The sequence below is a fragment of the Triticum aestivum genome, chromosome 2A (assembly GCF_018294505.1).
Source record: "Triticum aestivum cultivar Chinese Spring chromosome 2A, IWGSC CS RefSeq v2.1, whole genome shotgun sequence".
In the NCBI taxonomy this organism is placed as follows: domain Eukaryota; kingdom Viridiplantae; phylum Streptophyta; class Magnoliopsida; order Poales; family Poaceae; genus Triticum; species Triticum aestivum.
The window spans coordinates 112,478,101-112,483,644 of record NC_057797.1 but is presented as its reverse complement, the minus strand read 5'-3'; positions in this window follow the sequence as shown (position 1 = coordinate 112,483,644).

Sequence of the window (5,544 nt, the reverse complement as noted above, 5' to 3'; positions counted from 1 at the left end):
CCCCTCCCCGCTACGGCTGGTTCTTCCTTCACCCCGGTGAGCCCCCCACCCCCTGAAAATCGACTGACCCAAAAGTCGATTCAGTCGACTGAAGTGTAGCTAAATCAGAGCAGCATCGCAAGCAAGAGCAAGAGCGAGAGCTGCAGCGCGAGCAAGAGCAATAGCAAGAGCAGACCAGGCAGGGGACCGAGAGCAAGAGCAGAGCAGCAGCGCGAACGAGAGCTAAAGCAGCAACAAATCCTACTGAGGTGGACGTCACCGCCGAGGGAGCGACACCGTGGAGGAAGTGGCCGGCGACGCTGCCGTGGATGGGGCCGCGCCGTGTCGGCTCGGAACCGAGCGCCGGCAGCACCGTGAGATCGAATCAAGAAGAAAATGCGGCGATTAGTGTACAACCTCTTTGGTGGCGCCAATTAGGCTGCAACTTCATCCAAGGAAACGGTGATGATGATGCTCTTCCGGTGGTGCAGGTGAAGACGGCGGTGTGGGAATGGAGGTGGCGCGAAAGATGAGGGGAATGTCGGGGCAGCTCCTTGGAGGTGGAGGACGGGGTGGATGAACCGGCGGGACGATGAGATCGACGACGGATCCTCATCTGGTATGGTGGATGAGGGACGTCGAGGTGTTGCTGTGGACGATGTCGTTGGGGAAGAGGCTCCGGCTAGGTGGCGGACGGAGCAGGGTGTGGGGTTTCGTCGCGGGTTTTCGCGGCCTCGGTGTACGAATGGGTGGGCGGATGGGATGGGAGTGGGGAACCATGGATTAGAGACGCGCTTGTCCGAAATGTGGGGTAAGTTACGAAAGTACCCCCACTTATTTGAGGCGGTTCTTTCGGTTCAGGGGTACCACGGGCATTTCACGTGTCGGGATTTCATAGGAGGTGGGAGTTTTCACGCGCGTTATAATTTCGGAATAGCAAGGCACGGGTTGAGATGGAGGGAGTTGTCGGAGCGCAACGAGACAAAGATATATCTTAAATATTTCGGGCTAACAAGGCGCGGGTTGAAATTTCCGGACAAGCCTAACATGTACTGCACCAAATCAATGCGCACTACAAATGTCATTCAAAACTTTGAATTTATGTTATGTTCAATTAAAATATTTCGCTACATGTATAATGCATGCAACCTACTACTCAAATGAACGTTTTAGTGCATTCCAAACATATATACTACCACTTCAATATGAACTAAATTTGAATTCGTTTCTCTAGTTGAATAAGATCTACAGTAATGATTGTTGTGAAGTCAAAGCATTTGAATTCGTTTCTCTGTTTTAATAAGATCTACAATCATCATTATTGTCAAGTTAAACCATCGTTTGTGTATTATCTTCACAGCACACCACACGATTAGTCTCGAGTTACATATGAACTATGTGTACTATATGAACCCGAACTAGATTTTTTGAATCCACTTCATTTTGATTTCAAATCACAATACATTGCTAGCTCTAGCTAGATCTTCATAATCTTAACCATGTCTCATATGTATAATGTGTTTATCACATTATGTATGGTGCCCTTCCCCTTACGCCTACAAGTATTTAGATGTGAGTTGCAAACACCACACATTACCACAAATTCAAATAAAATGTGAGAATGTTCGATATATAGTATTGTTTAGATTGTTCGATATTTAGTTGCAAGCTGCAAACGCCACACATTATCACAAATTCAAATAAAATGTGAGATGGTTTGATGTATAGTATGGTTTAGATTGTTCGGCATTTAGCTATGAGTTGCAAACGCCATGCATTATCACATTACGGTATAACATGTGCACAACACGTGTATCACCGCTATATTCATGCATGCAATGTTTAAAACACTATGATCTCCTATTCAAATATATTAATCCGCTTTCATATCAAATTATGATCTTTGTTAGTCTCTTACACCCACACAATCCTCTAACCTTTGTAGCTACCACTAACTTTCTTCGTGCATGCACACGCCGTCCTCGCCCTCCCCCTCCCTCGACATTCTATACACCGGGCACATTCATTTGTTTCTTTAGGCTGTTCTCCCAGAGTCTCCACAACTCCTTTGCGACACACACCGATCGATAAACCTCTCCAGCGATGCCTGCCTACAACATACACACACACACCTTCAATCTCCTCCTTTATGTGTCCATGCCTCGTGTCTCTCATACGGTCAGACACACATGTAAACTCTCGTCCCTCTTTTCATCGATCTCATAACCGCACACTCCTCCCCCTATCTAGCTAGTAGTTGGGCCTCTCGCACCACCTCCTAGCTCCATTCTCTCTGTCTATCCGTCTCGCTGGGCCTTATTTGCCTCTAACAAATGGACGTACACAGACCGATCTCTCGTTATACATATAGCTAGCTAGGTCCTTATAACTCGTTTTTACCCACACGTCAATGGATCTACCTCATTAGTTGTGTCCCTCCCTTCCTCCGACAAAGAACAATTGATCTACCGATCTAGTTAGGTTTGCTTACCAAACACATGGTTCCCCTTCATCATCCATGGATGCGTCCTGACAGATCTATCACGCACAGGCACACACAGAAACACATCCCCACTCTTGTTGATAACATTGCAGTTCCACCCTTAGTTTGTCTAGTAGGCCTCTCCCACCATCTTCCAGAAGCAACTCCATCATCCATCCAGCACTCTACCCCTCTCCCTCCCTCTCTCTCCCCTCTCTCTATCTGTCCCGTCATATTTCCCGTCCTTCAGTTATGTATGGATGTCGACCGATCTCCCTCAAGACATAGCTGGGTCTCTCCTTCTCAACACATATATGAGTCGTTCTACCTCTATAGTTAGGCCTCTGCCTAACCCTCCCCCCACCCCTCCCCCCCACGCACACTGATACATCAAGCACTCTAGTCATGTCTCCCTGCCACACACAAACTTGACATGTGGCCTCTAACGTTCCGGTAGGCTAGTAGCCCTATATCTTTGACTTGCACACACACAATTTCGATGGCTCTCTTCATCGATCTCGCACCCACCCACTTGATCCTCTCTTCGACTCTATCGATAGCTATGACCCCTCCCTCTCTTCTCGTGGATTGCCCGACCTCTATGTATAATATGGATAGGCCTCCATTTCACACACATTGCATGCAAAATTTTGTTTGAGATGTCATCGACACATATTCCCACAAATAATTCACGAAATCAACCCCCAGCCCACCCCCACCCCAAAACAAAAAACACTCACGAACGCAGTTTGTATCTCTCACACACATCCACGTAGATGGGGGACATGCATGAAGAGAAGAGGTGCATGCACGGCGCACGTACTCTCGTCTCTTTCCCAACCACACCCGCGCGGGTACACGGTGGAGCTCATTTCTGTACGAAAAAGGCAGCCCATGTGGTAATTTGGCACATGTACTGGTTGTCCACTTGGTGGAGGGAGGATCGTCTACCATGGGTGAACAAACAAATTACGACTTGACGCGTTATGTTAAAAAAGAGGCAAACCATGTGGGGCCTACCTTAGAGGCAAGGCTCTATACACTGGAGTACTTCTGATGTGTCCCGTCAACTCGCAGAATGAGGAGAAGCTTGCTTAGTACGCCGTCTCCCCCATTCCTAAATATAAGTCTTTGTAGAGATTTCACCATGAACCACATGCGGATGTATATAGATGCATTTTAAGTGTAGATTCATTCATTTTGTTCCGTATGTAGTGGAATCTCTACAAAGACTTATCTACTAGTAATAGCTAGCCCCCACTACTAGGAATTCTCTATCCTCTCCTTGAGACACATCATCAAATTGATGTAGCCGTTAGATGAAGTAAATCAGTCCATAATAGCCGTCTAATCTAGACATTGAGAGGATCCGCACTAAGCCACATGCAAGCATGCAGAAATACCGTGGCACATGCATGTGAGTGGGTTTTAAATCACATCAACATGTCTGCATGCAAGCATGCACCGGTAGCATGCATGTAGGTGAGCTTTTAAGTCCCATTAACATGTCAAAAAGAAAAATATAATCCCATTATGCAGTAGGAGTTGGCTGATCTTTTTTCCTTATGTGGGATGATCTAAATGATGATGGGAGTTTATTTAGTTTGGCTACCACATTTGTCATGCGGTTATAGAGTTTTTTAGTTCTATGAAATCGATAATTTTGCGCAGAGAGATATACCGCTGTTTCGCGGCAACGCGCGGGGACTCATCTAGTAATATTTAGGAATGGAGGGAGTACTATGTAAAGAGTTAGGTGTCGCACGGTGATAGTGTGAGGTGGGCCATGTAATCATTGAGCCTGCGTGTTTTCATCACTCTTGCACGCCTCCGCTGTAAGAATGGAGAAAATTGTAATCTAGTACTAGTACCTCCTTTCGCCGAAAGTGTGGGACATCCAGCATTCCTACCACCTCAGTAATAAAGACCAATGAGCCGTCAAATCACATAGACCCAACAGTAAGTTGGAGGGACTAAGAAACCATCACTCTTGTGCCAGTGAGAGGTCACGTCCGCTCTGCCCGGGCATGAATGTGGCACCGATTCTTTGGAGCGGCGCTGAACTTTTCGGGCGGGAAGCGCGCGCGGGCGATGGACGGGCTTTGGGTGGGCCAGGCTGGTCAGGAGCGGGCGTGGCAGTTGTCCGCATGTCCCTATCGGATCTGCTCGGAAACGAGAGGATGCACCGACTCTCGCGGCTAAAATCGTACACTACACAACATCTCTCTGTAGGAGTAGGTCGATCTGTCGCTCTCTCTAACACAAACATGCTGTTAAACACACACACACACACACACACACACACGCGCGCGCGCGCGCGCGCGCACCTTGGTCCCGTTGCACCTTCTAATGTGACTTATTACACCTAGACGGAGGGGGTAGTAAGTATACGAGATACAGTGGCACATTGACTTAAGTCGAATACAAGTGCCCGAAATTTGTGTGCATGTTATAATAGGGATTCACTTATGTCAGGACCCCGATTCCAAATCACATCGATCTAGCCGGTAACACCTCATATCACTTTGTGGCCTCACTCATGGTATTCCCACGGGTGTCGCCTTACCATGGCCCAGGACCGTTTGCGCCTTTTGGCTCATGTATATGATAGTGTCGCTAGCATCCATATGACAGAGAACCCGGGCCGACATGGCTAGTCGTGAACCCAAAGCGGCACCAACCTATGGGGACAGGCATACATGAATCACATCGAGCATGTCGGTCAGCAACGTGTGAATCCGGGCTGTAGCGCTGGGCTAACAGGACTTCGGGGAACCCGGGCTGTAGCAGGCTAGGCAGGACTCCGGATGTCACCGCGTGACATTTCTCCGAAGGGACAGACATAGGAACAAAGTGAAACACATGCCGACCAGTCAAGTGTCCTGAGCAGTAGTGCTGGGCTAGCAGGACTCCGGTGAACCGGGCTGTAGCGGACTACTATGGCTCATGGAAGCACTAGACTACATTTCCCCATAAGAGAGGCTGCCAAGGATAAACAACTAGATTGTCGGATCCCACACATACCAAGCATTTCAATCATACACACAATATGCTCGATATGTGTAAATACAACATGGCATCAC